Source organism: Lissotriton vulgaris, chromosome 7 (assembly GCF_964263255.1).
Source record: "Lissotriton vulgaris chromosome 7, aLisVul1.2, whole genome shotgun sequence".
Lineage (NCBI taxonomy): Eukaryota > Metazoa > Chordata > Amphibia > Caudata > Salamandridae > Lissotriton > Lissotriton vulgaris.
The window spans coordinates 693873448-693896360 of NC_141695.1; the positions used below are offsets into that span (position 1 = coordinate 693873448).

The 22913-nt window shown below is 44.5% G+C and overlaps 1 protein-coding gene across 1 annotated transcript in view; it reads right to left on the bottom strand.

The window, feature by feature from the left end:
* SMURF2 (SMAD specific E3 ubiquitin protein ligase 2) overlaps positions 1 to 22913 on the bottom strand; it is a 1116208-nt gene that overhangs the window by 968908 nt on the left and 124387 nt on the right. The window lies entirely within an intron of this gene.

Consider the following 22913-nt stretch of genomic DNA (forward strand, 5'->3'; position numbering starts at 1 on the left):
GAAAGGAATAATTTAGCATAACAATTTCATAGCTAAAGTTTTGTTGTTATTTTTATGCAACCCGAAAATAATTCAGTTTGTAAAGTAGTCGTTGCGATCATATTCATAGTTTCCCGACTAGGTTGCCACTAAAGTCGTTTGCATAATAGTTTAAATTTAACAAACCGTTTTTAATGAAAATAGAAGTTTATGTTTAAGTTATTAACAGACGAATTAACGGCGATCTATTCAGAGTGTTTGAAAAGTAGTGGCCGATGGTTGTGTTGATTAATAACACATTTAAAACGCCATCTTGTCACGATTAGATACAAGAATATTGGTGTGTATATATGCTATGTATCGTTATGGCATTTTGTCCATCATCGGTATTTGACTAAGTGCATAGGGCTCTATAGTCTAATATCAAAAGTGAGATTATTCGTCACAGTAGTTGAATTAGCGAAAAAGTAAAATTAACGAGATTGAAAGCAAAATTAACTGAACGGGATTGAAACTGTATAAGCAGTGGAAGCGGAAACGTTCCAAACTATTCCTGCAAGTTACTTACTTCACAAAAGTGAGAAAGGAATCTCACTCGTAAACACGCCGGACCGCAAGTGAATTGGGTTAGGGCTTGTAACAATGTTGCCACATTGAGGCTTGTTTTTAAAGCATGGTGCACGTCAAAATATTGCGAGGTCACGCGAGATTACGTGGTGAAGTAAGACGCTGTGGAATTCAATGCGAGCGTGGCGGCCATTTTAGTCGGTGCATCTTTTAACAACAATTGCATAGACTAACCGTCCCATATAGATTTAAGTTTAACCGATGGAAGTGTTTTTTGGTCATCTATACTATGAATCGATATTACATAATTTGTTGTAATATTCTGCAGTTGAAAAAACAGAGCTGAATTTACAGGTGCTGTCGCCTAAGGGGAGGCGCTCACAATCTACACAATTATAATGTAAAATATGCAATATTTACATTTTCATAGTAGTCACAAGTAACCAAAGGTCCATTTGTTGATTAGTACATCCTTTTGATCAATACATGTCTTTTCACTCAATATGTATAAGGATGCACAGATACAGAAATATAATTACAATAGGTTATGGCTTCCTTTGAGGTTATTTGCGTATCAAACAGTTTTATCAAGGAAAAACCTACAATTGCAAAAAACTACAGACAGTTATATAGTAATAACTTCTAGGTCAGACATGCAAGAGTATGCCACTCGGTACATGAATTTAATCCATTTTTTACACTATTTGCAACTTCAATCCAGCGGTTTTCCTTAATGATCAGGATTATCATCACAGTTTTTTTGTCTAATGGAAGGTTTAACTACATCGACAACCCACCAGGTCATTTCTTTTTCAGAGTGTTTTGCAAGAGAGTAGTGATCTACTAATGGTGCATTTTCCACTAAACGGCGCATGCGTGACTGATGTTGCAGAATTCTCCGCTTTATCATCTGGGTTGTTTTGCCGATGTACAGTTGTCACAGTCGCCAGGCACTTTGTGAACACCCTGGGTGCGGTGGTGACTCCGAAAGGCAAAACCTCGAACTGGTAGTGCTGGTTTTGTATGGCGAACCGGAGATATTTCCTGTGTGAAGGGTGCAGTGGAATGTGAAAGTACGCATCCTTTAGTTGCGAGAAAATCCCCCCGACTGAGCAACGGGAGCACTTGCTGCAGGGTCAGCATATGGAAGTGCTCCGACAGGATGTAGTGGTTGAGTGGTCTGAGGTCCAGGATGGGCCTGAGGGACCCGTCCTTTTTTGGTATTAAGAAGTACAGGGAGTAGACCCCTGTGCCTCTTTCCTGCACAGGCACAAGTTCGATTGCTCCCTTTTGCAGCATGACGGTGACCTCTTGCTGCAGTAAGTGCAAATGCTCGGCCGACATAGGACGGTGTCTTGGGGGCATGTTGGGTGGAGTGGATGTTAACTCCAGACAATAACCGTATTGTACAAGTTTTCTGACCCACCTGTCTGTGGTGATGGACTTCCAGACTGGCAGGAACTGCTGGAGTCTCCCCCCGACCGGTGTTGTGTGGTCGGGGGCAGTGACAAGGCGTCACTGTTTGTTGGTGGCAGAAGATCTGGAGTTGTTGTTTCCACGACCTCTGCCCTTGGCGCTGTTACCACGATATCCACCTCGACTCTTGTTGGTGTATGTGGACTGAGTGTTGCCCTTGTAGTACTGCGTGGACTGGGAGAGCTGGCCTCTGGAAACGCCTCTAGTGCTTGAGCGACGAAAAGACCCACCCCGAAACTGCTGGGACTGTAAGGCACCCATGGATTTAGCAGTTTCCGTGTCCTTTTTAATTTTTTCAAGGGTGGTGTCAACCTCCGGGCCAAACAGGTGATCTGGATTCACTGTTTGATTAAGGATGGTGGTTTGGATTTCCGGCTTAAATCCAGAGATTCTCAGCCAGGCATGTCGTCGTAGCATAACACTAGTGTTGACAGCCCTGGCTGCGGTATCAGCCGCGTCTAGAGCGCACTTAATCGAAGCATTAGAGATCAGCTTCCCTTCCTGAATAAGCATCTCAGCCGCCTCCTTGTATTCATCAGGTAGGTGCTGCAACAGGGTCTCCAGTGTGTCATAGTGTGCCCTGTCATACCTCGCCAGAAGCGCTTGTGTATTAGAAATGCGCCAGATGTTGGCTGCCTGTGCTGCTATCCTCCTCCCAGATGCCTCAAAGACCTTTGATTCCTTGTCTGGGGGAGGAACATCACCCGTAGTCTGAGAATTAGCCCTCTTCCGGGCATTCGAGACGACAAGGGAGTCCAGAGGCAACTGTCCTTTAATGTAGGTAGGATCAGTAGGTGCTAACTTTTATTTCTTTTCAATCCTAGGGTTTATTACCCTGGCCCTGGTAGGTTCTTTAAAGATCTCACCAGCATGTTTCAAAACACCTTTTAGCATAGGCAGAGTCTTTACAGTTCTTTCTGAGACTGAAAAGGTATCAAAAAGGAAGTCGACATCAACAGGGTCAGCATGGAGCTGGACGTTGTGATTGTTAGCTGTCCGTTCAATGAGGGCATTGAAGGCTGCAGAGTCTTCTGTAGGAGACGTTTTTGCAGAATATAGTTGAGGGTCTTGTCCTGCTTGAGGATCACCTGGGTCAGCACCAGCGGCCCAGGGTTCGTTGGTATCCTCAGGGTCTGTATAGACAGGATAACTGTACTCATCCTCATCATCACCCTCCCCAGCGTCCACATCAGAGTAAGTGGGCGAAACATTATGAGCCTGTGGAGAGAGTGGTTCCACCAAGACGGGAGTGAAAACAGAGTCCTTTTTCTTGAGAGGGATCTTGTAGGACTCCATTGGACGTTCTGGGGCGATTTTCCGCTTGAGGAGGGAAAGCCTGCCCGTTTCTGCATCAATGAAGTGTTCCTGATGCTCGTCCACTGAAGGTCGTCGAGGCTGTGGGCCGGGGACCACCGTTGACTACTTCGGCGCCGAGGAAACCTTCTCGGGAACGCTGGCGACCGCCTTAGGAGCGAAAGCCTTCGGCGCCGTCTTCGGCGGCAACGTAAAATGGATGGGCGTGGGCGTGGGCGCCTTATGCGGTTTCTCAACCGGTGTCGGAGGCGGAGGATCTTTCGGTCCGACCGATAAGGTCTTATCCCTGATGCGCTGTAGGGAGTCCGTCACCTTCTTGGTGAACGCAGCGGATGGGCGCGCCGGTTCGGCGGAATCCTTTGAGGCCTCACCTGGAGTCGACTCTCGGGGTGCGCTGTCCTTGGCCCTGTCCTGTTGACGCGGAGTCACGAGAACCTTCTAGTCATTCAGTCCTTTCTTCGGGTCACCGAGAGCTTTCTTCGGGTCGCCGAGAGCTTTCTTCGGGTCGCCGAGGGCTTTGCCGGTGTCGACCGTCTTAGGCGCCGACGCGCTCGCCTCCACAACCTTGACTTTAGTCTTCGGCGCGGCAGACTTCGTCTCGACGCCCTTGACTTGAGCCTTCGGCTCGACAGCACCCTTTGGCTTCTTCGGCGCCGAGTGCTCCGAGGCCTTGGAGCCGACCAAAGCGATGCGCACTTTCAGTTTCGAGGACTGCACGTGCGCAGTTTCTTGTGTCGAGACCGTAGGTTTTGCTTTCGGTTTCGATTTGCCAGGGTGCGGCTCAACAGCAATGTCCGTGGCCGAGCCCGAAGGCGGGGCCGTAGAACCCATTGTAAGATCTTGGGTAAGGCCCGATGGCGATCCCTCGACCTGAGCCTTATGAATTGGCACGGCCCCAGAGTCAGTTTGAGGAAGCTCTTCGTCCGAGCTATCCTCCATGGCCCCGTCGTCGTCTCCTACCTCGTCGACGACTTCTTCGGCCTCGAACATCTCAGCATCCGCGTCGTAGCCGTAGTCGACGTCCGACGCTGGGTTCGACTCACTAATGTCCTGGATAGATTCTTCCTCGACATCCCATGCATCGAAGATGTCCACAGGCGCCGGTGCAGCATGCTGGGCCTCCTGGCGCGCAGCTCGTCGAAGCTTAAGCGTCTTCTTCGACCTGAAGCGTGAACAAGCCATACACTTGGCTTCATCGTGGTCCGGCGACAGACACTTGTTGCACACCGGGTGGACGTTGATGTGGGGATACTTCGAGTTGCAGACGGGACATCTCTTAAATGGACTACGTTCCATGATGAACGGTCGATAGGGTCTGAAGCGTCGACTGGGCCTTCCGCGTTGAAAGCACGCGGGTGTAGGGAATCCGGCTCGGGACCGAGCTGGAAGAACTAGGACCGAACGCAAGACTATACCGACGTAGTAGACTAAAGACCTTTTGGTCTTAAGAAGTTTTTATATCGATTCCGACAAGAGGGAATTCAAAGACATCCGAACCCAATGGCGGAAAAAAACAATCTGAGGATGGAGTCGATGCCCATGCCCACTGTAGTCCAGGGGAGGAGCCACCTATCTCGTGATACTTCGAAGACTCTTCCAGGATACCAATGTGCAATCATCCGGACCCAACACTAGGCGGCGATCTATGCACAGATATGAATTCAGCAGCCCACATGCCTCGAACCCCAAGATTCACAGAGCAATTCCTGAGCCAGCTCCGAAAGTTCTCTGAGCTGTTCTTCTCTCCTGATATCCAAAATACGTCTTTATACTTAACATTTAAACCTTGAGCAACTGTGCTCGCCCCCCTTGGCTGCCGACATCTTCCCGATGCTCTTCCTCTCTGCGGGTGAAATCCAGTTGCAGACTGGAAACCCCTGAAGGCGGCTCTACCACTAGGATTGATATTGTGCCTTTGTGAATACTCTGCCAGGGAAACGGGCCCTTCCCCCGACCCAGTCAAAAACACCTTTAATAAAGACCCTTTTCAGGCTAGATTGGCGAAGGCTTAGTGAATGGGGTAGGAAAATACGATGCTACCTTCTCAAGCCTAGATAAAGCCCAAAGAGATACCCTTTAGTTTCATCCGTAGGTTCCTTCTTTGAAAAATGACCCAATTTGGGGCGAATTCTCATTAGAACTTTCGTCTTCCCGGATATTAAAGCTGCGTTGCCTAACAAGCAAACAGCCCTTTGTGACCAACCTCTTAGAAGGTCTATATCAACCCCGACCTTCTTCATTTAGGTCTCTTCCGCCATATTAAGTATTCTAGCTATTGGACCAATACATCTAACAACCTGTACTCACATTGCTTTAAAGCTTTTTAAATTCCTTTCCGTGTGTCACGTCAATCTTAAATAAAAAACTAATAAGGTCAGGATCCAATTCGGGAGTTAAACAAGTCTTCCCGTCAACTACATGACTGCCCTGGCTTCCTTCTCCAAGGGCTTCCGTATCCATAGCTTGATAAACTCTGCAACATAGGAGGTCTACTCAAGTCAGGGCTAAACATATCCTCACTCTGAGGATCTTTAAACAAACCCTTCTCCTTGCTTTCCCTATCTACTTTATCTCTGTCCATGTCCCATCCATCATCATCATCATAATAGTCGTCCAGAATGAACTCATCATTATCATCCTCACTTTCCTCATCTAAAATCTCATCTGGAGATTCTTCAAGGTCTCTTGTACCGGAAGGGACACCATCTTTTGTGCCACATTGGACACCTTCATCTCTTGTGGCGCCAGGTCCACCATTTCCTTTCTTAAATTTAATATCCACTTCTATATTCTTAACTTTCCTAGCTCTTTCCCCTTTATTTCTATTCTCACTACTCTCCTTTTCATTTAATGACCAAAATTCTTCTTCTGAATCATCAACTATTCTCCTCTTTCTTTTTAGAACACTTTTTAGTACATCTTGCACAGAACTTTTAATCTCCTCCTGCATGAACTTCCTCAAGTCAGACTCACCTGACAGTACTTTGGCCATTCTCATTATTCTCCATGACCCAAAACTGAAGATACCAAACTTAAAACTAATAAAACACGCCTATTCTCAATCCTCTCCTTTGCTGCACCTTAGTAACCTCCTAAATTATTTTATCGCCAAAAAGACTTGTCTTTTCACATTCAGTGACAGTTGCAACTGTCAAACTCGAGCGCGTTACAGCAAGCAAATGCTACGCGCACTAGTCATCAAAGATGGCCGCTATGCGTCATCACGCTGGCACGCGTGATTGATAACGCACCCTGTACCATCTTCTAGTTTGAAAAACCACAACTCCGAGCCTCCGAAGAGCTTAAAGCCTCAAGAACCACCTCTGACGCCTCGTGAGCCGCCGTGAAACGAGTAAGTACACTCGCGAGCTCGGCAATCAAAAATAAAGGTTTGCTCTTCTTTCTTTTTAAATATCCCAAAAAAACTCAATACCAAATTATGCAAACCTAAACTTACCTTTGATCTGATCTTTAAACAAAAAAACAACCTGTAAATTGTGTTGAACCCAAAACAATCTCTTAATACTAACAAACAGTTTACTCTCTTCGTCCTAAATATTCAAACAATCGCTAAATATTCAAATCATTTAACGATCAACTGAGACACACAAAGTATACTTATCTGCAAGGAGCAACAAATAAAAGAGAAGAAGGCTGCTTTGTTGAGGAATATATATTGTTTGGACATTCTATGTTCTAGAAGTTTTTTGTTTGGTGGTGTAATACTTCCAAGTGCTGCAAAGAGTGGTATAATAAAAGGTATATGCATAATGATAGCCTCCTGTCTGGCCATGAAATCCTGGGGCTTGTATTGTTGGGTAACGGCAGTGATGGGTGTGAAATTCGAATTGCTACGCAACAAACACTGGCAAAACCAATAGGTCTGGGTTACATGTGTGCATGCATTTAGTGTAAGGTGGAGCAAGACGCACAGGAGGGAGTCAGTAGGGGCAGACAGAGAGGACAACAGTTGTAAAGCAGTCCTTCATGCAGTTCAATGCAAGAATGGAAGCAGAAGAATATACACAAACAGCCGATAGCATCAGGCAAAACATGAATACTCAACTGAGCCAAGACGTTGATACAATCTCAGCTCATAGGCTGAAAGAGGCAGGTCAGAGAACGCCAGCGATTGCAAAGAGTCGATCCAAAGAACACTCAATATATATTTTTAGCAATAGGTATGTTGGACATCTGACCTGTCAAAACCCAGACTTAACAATGCAGCACCCTATTATGGTATCCAGGATGCGACTGCCCTTAAAGCGAACCGTAAGAATAGACACAAATTGCATTTCCTGACGTGATTCTCTCAAACCACCATTAACGTATTACAAGTATACCTCCACAATGTGCTGTTTTATTTACATAATTTGTAGAACTCTTTCAAACGCAAATGACCTCAGGGAGTTACAGTTCGTTATACTACTTAAACTGCAGACTCCTACATCATATTTTTATTTTTCAGCGGCTGGTCACCAGGCTCAAAACTTAAAATGGCAAAATTCTATGTGAGATTAAAAAGCTACATGGAGCCAATTCATCAAACAGTTGGACAAGGAATTTCAAGAGTAGGGCAGCCTATGCTTTTGATTCAGTGGAAAATAAACTCATCTCAAACTGATGCTCATCACATTCTGCATTTAGTATTTAGCTGTAGTCTAGACATGGATTTATCACATCACTTTAATGCCTTTTCAGTCACAGTATTCCCCGCATGGTTTGTGCAAACCTTTTCCAGTGAGCAAGTACGGTAGACTAGTGGCACAGTCTTCAACAAGCATTTGCAATGCAATCGGTCTCACCTTTGGGACCTTATATGTATTTAGATATGCAGCACATTAGCCTGAGGGGGGGGGGGGGGGGGGGGGGGGGGGTTGGGGCGTTGCGAGTAGCCCTGAGGACCTGTTTCCAGTCTACTTATTCCGGTGGAGTGGCCACCACAGTCGTTCAGGCATATTACATGGCCTCCCACCTGCTCGTCCTCAACGACTTATGGTATGGTGACCGTGGGGACCCGGCATATACTGTGGAACGCTGACTGCTAGGTGACCCCACCCTTCACATGGCGCTCTATTTGGTGGGACTGCTTCACGAGCTACCACCCGCTACAGTCACAATCCGCCTGATGGGTTGGTGGGAGAGACTCACCAGGGAAACTCCATTGAGGAACAGACAATTACCACACCTCTTGCAGCTGTCCAGCTTTTGGAGCTGGGAGGCAATAGGGATTGACACAGTGGGGGCAGTTGTACGTGGATGTGCTCTCAAATCTTTTCTTGATCTACAAGCGGAATATGATATGCCCCGCACGCAGTTTTACCCCCATCTCCACATGCCTTCACCCCATACATATCTCACCTAACAGAGATCCCTGAATTTAACCCCATTATGGCCAAAGTTTTTAGGGGCTACTTGGGGGACCACTAGATAACCCACAAAATATATTGTACACGTATTAACAATACCCCTACCAAGCTACATAAAACCAGAGAGGCATGGCAGCAGGACTTGGATTCCTTGTAGGAGGACGACTGGGTTGAGGCTCTAGAATCCCCGCGCAGTGCAGCTATTGCGGCCTGTCTGCGCCTTATTCAGTTTGAATACCTCCACAGAGCCTACTATCCCAGACACCGACTGGCGCGCTGGGCTCTTCAAGTCCCCACATTGCTTATGCTGCGGATCTATGGAGGGATCCGAAACTAGATCCAAGGACATAGTTATCCACCAACTTGACTATGGCTCCATGTACTTCCAGCTCCTATTTGAGACTTGCCTCACTAAGAGATGAGCTGTTCTTTAAACTGCAGTATATATCGACTTTTTATGCTCTCTGGCCATTCCTACCTTTTCACACTCTTACTTCTCCATATCATTTTGCATCCACGCTGTTTTGTATATCTATTAGTCTTGTCCTAACCACTTTTTTTTTTAGCTCCATTGGTTGTCTTCAGAATGTCAAACTCAACCAAAGCTTACATTATTTTTTAGTGTATATCAGAGCTGCCCGTTTCACGTTTTGCTATCCTGATTTTAAATGCATTTGCAACTATGTTTCATACTTACCCTCCATGCTCAGTACCTTGCAACCCTGAGAAAATCCCAGTTCAAATGTGTGCATGTTCAACATTTCAGGGCACAATGTACATGCCCATACTGTCAAGCAAACATATGTAGCCTTTAATTTCTCTGGAGCTCATTTCTACTTGTGTATTAGCAAATACTTTCTCCAAATTTCAGGTCTTCTTCCCCTAGAGTACCTCTCATACCCTCCTTCTGGATGTCAATTTTTCACGGTTGAGGCCAGCCAAGCCATCTCCCTCTCTTGTTGTCATTCTCGATTTACTTAAGTCTTGAACGTCTTTCATTGTAATACATGAAGGGGAGTGGGGTTTGGGAAGAGGTGCGGATGTTTAGGTTTTTCTGTATTCATCAAATGGTAGCGCTTTTGCATTATACGTTGCTCAATTTGAATAAAATAACTTGCAAAACAAAAAATCTACCTTCATCCAAAAAGGTTTTGTAGCAATAAGAATATTACATTGAAAGCTAAAGGGCTGTTTTCACATAAATTCCGGTAAGTGTGTGCACATCATTGAAATCGCAATTCAACACTGAAATTATGCATGGCAACACCTGGGTTTCTCGAGCCATTTCTACTGGGGTTATCCAGTACAAACCTATATTCAAATTCTACTAAAAGTCATGCAAGAGGGCTGGTGCCTCGAACTGCTGAAAGCTTATTTCTGCTACATAAACAACAAGCATTGGAAAGCCAATTGGTATTTCCTATGCAAGAGCTATTGGCTTTGCCAATGCGTTTAGCCAAGTTGTGCATCAGCGTGGCTTCTGTTCAACATGCCTAAAAGTTCGCAGAGTGGAATGATGTTGCATGGAGTGGCGGGGTGTGGTGTAGAGTGGCAGAGTTTTAGCTCCCAGTGGAGCAGTGTGGCATAGAATGGAGAGAAGTAGAGCGGCGTGGCATAGAATGGAGAGAAGTAGAGCGGCGTGGCATAGAATAGAGAGAAGCAGAGCGGCGTGGCATAGAATAGAGAGAAGCAGAGCGGCGTGGCATAGAATAGAGAGAAGTAGAGCGGCGTGGCAAAGAATGGAGAGAAGTAGAGCGGCGTGGCAAAGAATGGAGAGAAGTAGAGTGGTGTGGCAAAGAATGGAGAGAAGTAGAGCAGAGTGGCAAAGAATGGAGAGAAGTAGAGCAGTGTGGCATAGAATGGAGAGAAGTAGAGCAGCATGGCATAGAATGGAGAGAAGTAGAGCGATGAGGCATAGAATGGAGAGAAGTAGAGCGGGATGTAGTGGGATGGCGTGGTGTGGGATGTCGTGGTGTGGTGTGGTGTGGGATGTCGTGGTGTGGAGTGGGATTGCATGGAGTGGGATTGCGCGGATTGGGATGGCACGGCATGGGATGGCACGGCATGGGATGGGATGGCGCGGCGTGGGGAGGAATGGCGTGGAGCGGGATGGCGCGGCGTGGAGCGGGATGGCGCGGCGTGGAGTGGGATGGCCTGGAGCGGAGCGGAATGGAGCAGCGTGGAGCGGCGTGGATTAGTGTAGCGTGGTGTACAGTTGCATAGAGTACCATGGAGTAGCACAGAGTGGCGTGGAGTATCGTAAAGTAGCCTAAGGTATATTGGAGTGGCATAAAGTAGAGTGGCAAAGTGTGAAGTAGAGTTGGATAGAGTGGCACTGTGTGAAGTAGAGTGGGCTAGAGTGGCATTATGTGAAGTGGGGTGGCGCAAAGTAGAGCGGTGGCACAGATTAGAGCGGTGGCACAGAGTAGAGCGGTGGCACAGAGTAGAGCGGTGGCACAGAGTAGAGCGGTGGCACAGAGTAGAGCGGTGGCACAGAGTAGAGCGGTGGCGCAGAGTACAGCGGTGGTGCAGCAGAGTAGAGTAGTGCAGCAGAGTAGAGTAGTGCAGCAGAGTAGAGTAGTGCAGCAGAGTAGAGTAGTGCAGCAGAGTAGAGTGGTGCAGCAGAGTAGGTCAGAGTGCAGTGGCACAGAATGACGCAGCACAGAGTGCAGCAGCATAGTTTAGTTTGGCCTAGAGTGTAGTGTGGTGTAGATTAGAGTGGTGTAGAGTGGATTTGCACAGAGTGCAGTAGCATACAGTGAAGTGTTAAAGAGTAGAGTTCATTGGTATGGAGTAGCACAGATTAGCGTGGAATGGCACAGAGTGGAATGGACTACAGTGCAGTAACTTAGAGTATAGTCTGCGAGTAGAGTGCAGCGGTGCAGAGAGCAGTGGTGTAGAGTGGAGTGGCGTAAAATGGAATATACATGTTGTGGTAGCGAAATGCCATTACAGATAACACATTTTCAATTTAAATGACCATCACATTTACACAAACACACCATTTTTCTGATAAACGTTTACAGCGAACAAATGAAAATGTGCGAAAATGGCATCTATCTCCTAGTACAAAATTGTAAAAAACTAACTTTCTGCTCTCTAAAATTCGGATATGTTACAAAATATCAGCACAGCTCATTTACAAACATTTGCATTTTGTTGTGCGCTAAAAAAAAGCCTCACCTTTCGCAGCATGATTGTCATATAAATCATATCACAGAGAACGAAAAGTAGACACCAAACTCCCTCTGACAACGGAGACTGACATTTGACCTCTGCCTTTAAATGCACAGCAAATGTGACAAGATGAGAACAGAATTCAAAGGACTGTTTACAGAAAGCAAGCACTCATGGAAGAATACAGTAAACGGGCTATGCTACATGGGAGGGACTAACTCAAGCTGGACAGCCTAAAATAAAGCCAGCAAACAGAAAGCAAGCAAATGAGAGTTAAAAACCACATAGCCAATGGTAATGAATGGGCGGAATGTATTCCCAGGAAAGCGTTCCTAAAGCCCCCAAAAGTATTTAGCAAACATTAGGTTTCAGCCTTAAAAGGGAAAGCTTTCTCTTTACCGCATCAAGTTAATTAACAAAGATACAGGAAAAGGGAAACAATTGGGATGACCACAAGAACCAACACTATACATTCCTGACTTGCAACATTAACTTTAATTCTCGTCGCCCCTGTATGATAGCTTTAAACAGCAAATCATACATGCTGTAGATGCATTACTAGACGCAAGCAAAGACTGAGGCGACTAACTCTAAACAAATGTTTTTCAAGTATTAAAATAGTGCTGGGTGTTATATTTGTTAGTGAAAATTGTGGACCAATTACATGTGTTATTTAGACAACTGTACTAAAAAGGCACATGCACACGTTTACCAGTAGAGCCCAAAAGTCAGACTGCAGTTTATTACAATAGTGCAGCAAAACAGACATGTGAACATTTTTTGACAGCCTCATAGATTGCATGTACCAATTACTTTCCACTGGGAAGCAACTCTCCCAGTCAATAAGCAGTTTTACCTTCTTGCACAAATGTAGCACCGTGTATCCTGGCTTTAGTTAAACATTTTTTTGTTAAAACAAATACACATGGAAAGAAGCATTTGCAATGCAATAGGTCTCGCACGTGCGAGAGGTTATGCTTGTGGCATTGTAAACAACAAAGCTTTTTTTTTTTAAACACAAATAAAAGGCATTGTCATTTACATTTCCAATAGCTTACACTCCCGCAAATGCGAGAGCTATTGCACTGCAAATGCTCGTTTTACTTTGCATTCTCAAACTTGTAGTTCTGTTTAAATAGAACATCAATGGTGCCAGAATGCAAAACAAATGCATGGACTAGAAGACCTAATCATTCACGGACATGAAATCTTGGTTGCTCTACTTAATTTTGTCTTGCTTACTGTTCGTGATAACGCGCTTCATAACTAGTGGTTGAGGTTCAAGTATGCCGTTCCATGAGAAAGTAGATTAGCCGCTGATGGATTCAAACTGCGCAGATAGATTTGATCTGGACCAATAAGAGGTGCTTTCAATTTCACAAAATACCGAGAGGATGCAGGCAGTTATCTCGATTTTCTTCTTTACTTTCGTAAAAAAACGCAGCTAGTTGGTTATTCTGGGATGAAAAGAAAACTACAGCACAGAAAACCATAGACACAGAGGACAGACAACGCTTGGCAAAACGCTCCAAATACTCTGTCATTGACGAAACGCCTTCGTAAAGACACGCTATTACGGCGGTCAAAATTAAAAATCTTCAATATATTAGTAAGGAACGTAGAAAAATCAAATTCAAACGTTTCATGAAAAGGAAAATAGTAAATGTCTACATCATCGATGGTGGCCGACGTAAATACTCGAACATATATTATTTACAAAGTAAAAGGGGCCTACCATTGTAGAATGTTCACTATGGAAAATTAGGGGTAAAATCAGGATTCTGAATAAACTTTCTGCACATATAAATGTATTCTGGCACTAAATAAGAGGCAAAATAATTGCCATATGGTGACAGTGCACGCCGGGTGCTGCCAACCTCCGGCCTTTGCCTCTGCCGCTTCAGATCCTGTCAAACTGTTAGTGAATCCGGAGAAGGCGGCTCGTGACTTCCTGTTTTCGGAGAGGTGGGCGTGGCCGAAAGTGCACTACAGAGCTGGAGCGGGAGGTGACCGGTTTTTAATCCCCTCCGTGTGATAAGCAGAAATAGAGGTGAAGGAGGAGGGATCGCAACTATGGACAAGCTCCGCCGGGCTAAGCAGCCACGAGGACGAGGAACAGTGGCCGACTGCACAGGTAGAGATCAGAACGGTGCACGCGGAGGGAGAGGGGTTTACATAGCCATGATAGTTAAATGCCATGGCTTACATATTTTCAGACACTTCGCATTTCACACATTGCCCGTTTCCGAACATTTAATCGAAGAAGCCAAGATAGTAATGACAGTGCATGTGTTTCTTTAACTTGCATCTCAGTTCTGTGAAGTCCTTTGCACCCCTGCGCTGCTACTTGTCAAACTTGCACAGCTGCTTGCATCGCATTTACTGAGAATGGAAGTACACAGTTTCTTACCAATAACCAGGCCTCTTTTTTTAAACATTTTTTTAGAAAGCATATTTGAAAGTACTGAAATAGGCAAGGTTGCATCTAACAAGTAAAGCTCGGTGATGAAACAAGACAGAGCGTGCTGCGCATTACAAAACGAAAGTGGAGCTTTCGATGACGGAAGGGAGATATGCACATGCAAGTGTTCACGGGCGCGTACAAAAACCCCAATCGGCGCGTGCCACGGTCTGTATCACTTGGCAGGCAAGACGGTAACAATAGGTCTCGTTGGCGACTGCGTCGCCATGTGCGAGACCTAAAAAGTAATGGCATAAACCGTATACGTATAGTGTGGAATATGCTATTTATTACTATTGCGGAGGGAGGGGAGAGACTTCTTGACCCAGTTGAGTCTTCGCCTCGCATCGCTCATGGCCCCTCCCCACTCTTAGCAATTAATAAATAGCATATTAGACCAGGCACAATTGCATATCAAGTATATCAATAAACGCACATTCATGATCTTATAACTATAGTGTAAATGTGAAAGTCTATGTTATTATCAATCCACAGTATAACACTGGTTATTTCTCACATCATTCATTTTATAATGACTTAAGAGGAAAACTCTAGGAATAATTAGGCCTATCTTAATGCATGGAGTTGACCTCTTCTATTCTGGTTATAGTTAGATATCTAGGTTTATAACTACTACTCATGACAGTCGAATGGCATTAAACATTTATGCAGATCCACAGAAGTCAAATGCCATTTATTACCATTGCTAAGAGAAGGGAGGAGCATCATGACCAACTTAATTCTTCGCCTCAGAGCGAGTCATGGCCTCTGCACATACTCCGTTATTATAAACAGTTGATTCATTCGGGTGAACTATATTTCTTTACTTATCTCATATTTTCACACAATATTATTCATTCATTGTTAACTGAAAAAATCAGAGCGAATTTATAAATAAAAAGGAGAGACGAGAATCCAAACTATCTGGGATTTTACAACATATTTTGTAAATTATGCTTATTTATAAATTCATTCTTTTGTAATCGTACACGAAGTAAAAAGGCTGAAAATACTGTACAATGGTGGGCAAGTTGTGAAATTCGTGACAATTGATGCTCCGTGTAATTGGTGCAAGTACAATATACAATATATACAATGATAGTTTCCAGTAATGGTGAGGAAATGCTGTTAACCGGCAGCGAAATGATCCGTCCCGGCAAGACTTTCCAGTAACAATGCTGTTACTGGAAAGCCTTGCTGGGACGGAGCGTTTCGCCACTGGTTAGCAGCATTTCAACGCAAATATTGGAATTAGTATCACTGGCCCACCGAAGCTTGAAATAAGCCGGGAAACTGGTTCAGCTGATCAATCAGACCTGCAAGAAGTCTGCAGGACCTGGAACTCTCGTGGGCTCACTCACAGGCACCACTGAGAAAACTTGACATTGCAGTACAACAATCTCCACAGGTTAGCCTGGCTGGGCTTACTAGGAAGCTGCCTCCCACCCCTACCCACCCTGTACAGTCCTGAAGAAGACCCGCATAGACGCCCCAAGTGCGCTACCACAGGGTTGAAACGTCGACAAAATATCCCAGTGGACCAATTCTCTAAGGATTCTGTAGTTAATACTGATGTTTGTAGTGTACAGAAAACATTAGTTATTATACAAACATCGGTCACATCTCTCCCTTTCTCCCTTCCTTTTCCTCATCATTACTGTAAACTATCATTGTATATATTGTATATTGTACTTGCACCAATTACACTGAGCACCAATTGTCACGAATTTTACAACTTGCCCACCACTGTACAGTATTTTCAGCCTTTTTACTTTGTGTACGTTTACAAATGAATGAATTTATAAACAAGCATAATTTATAAAATATATTGTAAAATCACAGATGGTTTGGATTCTCATCTCTCCTTTTCATTAATAAATTCGGTCCGATTTTTTCAGTTAACAATGAATGAGTAATATTGTGTGCAAATATGAGATAAGTAAAGAATATAGTTCACCCGAATGAACCAACTGTTCATAATAACTGTATTACTGCTCAGGTTCATAGGGATACTGGGTTACCCCATTTGTTACTTAACTCTGCACATACTCAAACAACGGTAACAGATAGCATAGTATATTACGTGCATCTGCATAAGTTAACTCCCAGACCATCCTATCGCGATACTTGTATATTGCTCCACCAGTGGCTACATGGGTTTGACCAAAAGGACTTCATTTTTTGCAATGCTAATACTGCATCTAAATAAGCATGTGTGTGAATATTTAGAGCACACATCTTAACTTAGACAATGAGATTACTAGATTTATAAAATGAAAACTTATTGGCGTCACTATGATTTCAAAATACAGTGAGTGACTACACAGAAATGTTGTTTCAAAAATATTAAGTGTGGGATAGACTCCTTTTCATTGAAGTGTTTTATGTGATTGGTTTGTGTTTCGCTGATGAAATATCCTGCTCTGATTTACAACATCCTTATGTTAAATGTTTTCTACACATCAGCCGATACAGACACATAAACAGATTGCCATACACTGCTTATTTTAGTGATTAATTTGAAGAGTCACTCAGTACTTGAGTACTATAGAACAGTGCAAATACACGAAATACTACACAAGGCGTCAAAAAAAGCAGTAAGACGATCAATTAGGAGCACTAACAGTCTTTTGCTACATGAGTGACTTGACCAACACAGATTGTTGTATAGCAGGTAGGACGCTTTCTCCATTCCGAAGGATTTTAAGTTCCTTGAGACACACAATAACACCAAGTTACTCTAAAATGTATAAAAGGCAAAGTGTGGTAGATTTTCACCAAACATTTCTAACAACAGTAAATATTTTTGGCCGAGAGTAGAAAATCATCCAACTATAAAGATAATTATGATATTGTGCAATGTATAGTAACATTTAATTTAAAATCTGGCATTCCTGTCACATTTACATTTTTCAGATGCAAATATCTCATCGCTTACTGTCCACCTTTAGTTGCACGCCAAAGGTTTATTTAGGCCTTCAATACTTAATTATTAATCTACTGACGTTTGAGTCAGCATAACTGAAACCACTCCGAATGTAAAATAAAGATGGAGCAAGGGAATACACAAAATCTCTGCAACGCACATGGCATCACTACGGAGTCATAAAAGCAATATGGAGTTCAAAAGAATAGCATCCGCCAAATGTTTAGGTAATATTGCCTCGGTCAGTGGTAGGTGAATTTGCTATTTGGGCAAATGGCCAACGAATCAAAAGGCAATCCCTTCAGTTTTCTAAATAGAGTTCACTACGAAGATGCTAAAAACATTTTAACATGTCAATTTTTGTCTTGTGAGGAACGAATGGGAAGGTTTGTGGTAGCAGTAACAAGGTTGGTCGATAAGTCAATTTTTCTAAATGCATTAAGCAAAAGTAGAAAATCTTTGTTTTTATACGAATACCTATATAAGAAATAGAAAAGTAGTCGATCTATGTCACAAAACCACAATTAAAATGCTTTCCGTAATATTGAGAAACAAATCATATTTCATGGCAGATAACTGCTTTTGCTCAGTCTATTTACCATAGACCGTGCCTATTATCAATGTGATAAACTGCAGCATTCAAAACTGAAGTGTGAAATATAGCCCGTGGTTTCCAGGACTACTAATTTATCTGTAAAATAATAGCAATGTGATATCTCGAAGTCCACGAGCACGCCTTAAAGATACAGTTACTTCATAAATTAAATGGAAACACAGGTGATTGAGGTTGTGCTCGTGCCTACTCTAGCAGGCTCTTGTAAATGCCTACAGTCACAGGCCAACTTTGGTTTAGCGCAACTACAAAGGGAAGATTCAGCTGGTAAAAGGCCCTAATGCTACTGAAACAGGGATTTCTTTTTAGAGCATTCAACCAATTAACAATTTACCCTTTTGTCGTTCTGAAGCCTGCAACTCCAAGCACTAAAACCCACTGTCTGCAGATGTATTAGCCCAATCTTCAACAGCGAAGCTCCAAACAAATGGCATATTCCTTGTGTGTCACCAACGCATCCAAGGAGTGATCCTGCTTTTCAATGTGGGTAGGCCAGCCACCTCAACAGAAGCTATGAGCTATCCCGTTAGATACTGGTGCCCAGTCCAAATCATGCAAAGGTAAAGCGTTAAACAACAAACATCACATCAGCCTAAGCACACAAAATAACAAATTAGGCTCCTTAAAATCAAGTACTTGCACGCAAGGCAGGCAATGGCAAAGCCAATAGGTCTCGGCTATGAAAGAGCTACTGGTTTGTCCAATGTGTTTTAGCCATGTTGTACGCGAGCACGGTTGCTGTCCAGGGGCAAGGAGTGAAGTGGCAGAGTGGAGTGTGGTGGTGTGTTGCGTTGTAGAGTGGAGTACAGTGTATTAGAGTGCTGTAGAATGGAATGGCAGAGTGGAATGAATGGCTTATGTGGAGTATGCATGGTGCGTTAGCGCGCTGCCATTAGACAACATATTTTCAATTGAAATGACCATTACACCTGTACATACAGAGTGCAGTAGCATTCAGATGAGTAGTAAAAAGTAGAGTTCATTGGTATGGAGTGGCGCAGAGTGGAATGGTTCTGTGACTTAAGAGTATAGTCGTGGAGAGTAGAGGGACACAGAGTACAGTGGGGCAGAGAGCAGTGGTGTGGAGTGGTGTAAAGTGAAAAATGCATGGTGTGTTAGCGCACTGCCATTACAGAAAACATTTTAAATTGAAATGACTATTAAATCTATACATACTGTTTTACTGATAAAACTATACAGTGCACAAATAAGGTGTTAAAACGGCATCACCTAGGGTACTGATTTGTTTTGATTATATTAAAATAGTAGTTTCCACTATACTTCAAAATTACAAACATTATTTGTGCTTTCCTAATTCTGTTATATTCTGAAATATTTGCAAGCTCATTACAGACATTTACATTTTGTTGTGTGCAAGACAAAAACCTTTTCTTTCCTAGTAACTGGCAAGATTGTTATATTAACCCTCTCACTCGGAAATCAGATAAAGGAAATTAAACACAAAGATCCCTGGGAAGACGGAGCCCGACATTTGACAGCTGTCTTTCAACGAATAGCAAATGTGACAAGATAAGAACAAAATGTAAAGGCCTGTTTACAGAAAGTGAGGACTAGTGGAAGAAAACAAGAAACGCTGCTGAACATGATCTGGTCCTCGGGAGGGGCAAAGACTTGCTGGACAGCCTAAAACGAATAAAGCAAGCAGACAAAGTCAGAAAATGTGAGTGACAAACCACAGAGCCAATGGTAAGCAATGGATGGAGTACATTCCTAGGTAAGCTTTCATAATGCCAACAATAAGCCTTTTCGCAATCAGACAGCTGCGCTGACAGGTAGGCTTTCCCTAAAAAAAAACTCCTGAAGCCAAAACCCAAATACATTTTTATTACGTTGAAGATACTTCTCAGCTAGGCCCCCTTTTAATTATCAATCTACTTGATGCTCTGATCACAACAATTCAAGGCTTCCAAATATCTGACAACTGTAAGGTTCCGCATAATCCTCACTATATTTCTGCATAGTCATACAGACAAGTGATGTGCTCATCACTTGTCATCTGCCAAAGGCGGCTGTGGTTTTGACCACACAGGCTGCAGTCACGTAATCTCTTGTTACCAACAGCTGACCAAAAGAATCCGTTTCACAGATGAACTAAATTAAAGTGCCATCTTCTAAAGTACTTGCAGGAAACTCTTAAAAAAAAAAAAAAAGTTTAAAACTCGAGCCAGAGACTGCCAAAACACACACGCACAACAGACTCAGGTTGGAGCCTGCAAGGCATACACTCCCACTTCCGAGAACAACTTTCTAATTAAACTGTAATGACCACACAACAATCTACACAACACTTCATAACTGGGAAGAGATGATTTTCCACACAAAGCTTAAAATCAGCAATAGTGCACTCTACCAGGAGAAGTATTCACTGATGTACTTTGTAGCCAATGCTGTCTAAACTAAAGCAGAAACTAGTCGCTATCTATAATATAAGTGAGCAGGAAGTCTAAAACCTTTAGTATTACCTCTATAATTAAAATATGAAACTATTCTACTAATTGAAAGAACATTTACCTAGATTGCTAATCCGACACTGTCAAGTATAGAATAAAACTGTAGCAGCTAAAACTCCTGTTCAACAAGTATATAGAAACATTAGCAATACACATGTAATTTCTTTAAGGTGAATCTGCAAAATATTTTGTTTATTGATCCCAAGAAAAAAGGAGCATGCCATGTATTAACTCGAACGGTACAAAAGGGGTTGGTGATGGACGGAGCATCTGAATCAAACACTCACACCCAGTCAAAAGATCTGGGTTTAATCCATCACCGTTCTTTAGACCACTCTGCCACCCCAGTTCAGGCATGGCTATATGCAAATCAGTCTGACCCTGTACCTCATGGGAACAGTCCAGCCCGAACTGCTAAGCCATGTCTTCCCTGGACCGGAAACAAGCTTCCGAGGACCGGTTTCTGGCATTCCAGCCGTCTTCAGCCCGGCTTGCTTGAATCCAGTGGCAAAGTGAGCAAGGGACTCGCGTCTGAGCATACCCTGCCACACTTATGGCGGCCAAAAGCGGTACAAAAGGGGGTGGTGATGGACGGAGCATCTGAATCAATCAAACACTCACACCCAGTCAAAAGATCTGGGTTTAATCCATCTCCTTTCTTTAGCCCACTCTGCCACCCCAGTTCAGACATGGCTATATGCAAATCAGTCTGACCCTGTGTCTCATGGGAACAGTCCAGCCCGAACTGCCAAGCCATGTCTTCCCTGGACCGGAAACAAGCTTCCAAGGACCGGTTTCTGGCATTCCAGCAGTCTTCAGCCCGGCTTGCTTGAATCCAGTTGCAAAGTGAACAAGGCAGTTCGGGCTGGACTGTTCCCATGAGGCACAGGGTCAGACTGATTTGCATATAGCCATGTCTGAACTGGGGTGGCAGAGTGGGCTAAAGAACGGTGATGGATTAAACCCAGATCTTTTGACTGGGTGTGAGTGTTTGATTGGTTCAGATGCTCCGTCCATTACCACCCCCTTTTGTACCATTTATTAACTCGAAAGCAGAGATTCAACAGTGGTCTGTACTCGCATACTCCACACAACTCCCTGCGAGTAGCAGATTCTGGTCTCACTGTCTACACAGAAAACAGAATCCCATGATGAAAAAGTAAACAAGCATTTATAATGCAGTAGGTCTCGCATTTACGAACGTTTGAGCTATTGACATTGCAAATAACAATGCTTTTTATTTTTGTTTTTAAAACTAATAAAAGGCATGGTCATTTACAATGCCAATAGCTTAAACTCACGTAAATGCGAGACCTATTGCATTGCAAATGCTTGTTAAATGTGTGATATTGCAGCATGTGCTGCAGCTTTTCTGCATAACACATGGTGGGCATGGCCTGCATTAAAGCGGTTTGCAGCTCAAAGCTGGGCACTTTACAAGACACACGTCTTGTCAGTGCGAGGCGTGCAGCAGTACGAGGCGTGCAGCAGTACGAGGCGTGCAGCAGTACGAGTCGTGCAGCAGTACGAGGCGTGCAGCAGTACGAGGCGTGCAGCAGTACGTGGCGTGCAGCAGTACGTGGCGTGCAGCAGCGCGAGGCGTGCAGCAGCGCGAGGCGTGCAGCCGTGGGTGAGGCGTGCAGCCGTGGGTGAGGCGTGCAGCCGTGGGTGAGGCGTGCAGCCGTGGGTGAGGCGTGCAGCAGTGTGAGGCGTGCAGCAGTGTGAGGCATGCAGCAGTGTGAGGCATGCAGCAGTGTGAGGTATGCAGCAGTGTGAGGCATGCAGCAGTGTGTGGCGTGAGGCGTGCAGCAGTGTGTGGCGTGAGGCGTGCAGCAGTGTGTGGCGTGAGGCGTGCAGCAGTGTGTGGCGTGAGGCGTGCAGCAGTGTGTGGCGTGAGGCGTGCAGCCGTGTGTGGCGTGAGGCGTGCAGCCGTGTGTGGCGTGAGGCGTGCAGCCGTGTGTGGCGTGAGGCGTGCAGCCGTGTGTGGCGTGAGGCGTGCAGCCGTGTGTGGCGTGAGGCGTGCAGCCGTGTGTGGCGTGAGGCGTGCAGCCGTGTGTGGGACGGGTCGCAGCGATTAAGATGTCCCTTCTCCCCAGGGCTCTGTACTTACTCCAGAAGCTACCAGTTTGGCCCCCATCGGGACGATCTACAAAATACAGCAGTTCGTATGGGCTGGGACGCGACCTCGCCTACGCAGGTATCTCAGCAGCAGGCCACCGGAGGAAGGAGGGCTGGGGATTCCGAATATATAGGAATATTTTAGAGCGGCGCAGCTTAGATACCTAGTGGAGTCAACCGGAATCCGAAAAGAGGTGGTTGTTTTAAGATAGAGCGCTTGTGAAACTTTCCCTGTGGAAAGTCCCATTCTTGAAGAAGGCAGATAGACTATTGAACCTCAGGGGGTCGCCCATAACAAACTCCATGAGGGGAGTGTGGGATGGAGTGGCCACCAGACGAGGGTGGACGTCCTTCCCCCTCCCCATTGACTCCCTTATTTGATAATCGAGAGTTCATTCCGGGGACAGCCGAAAGAGCGTTCGTGGCATGGTGCGAGTCGGAC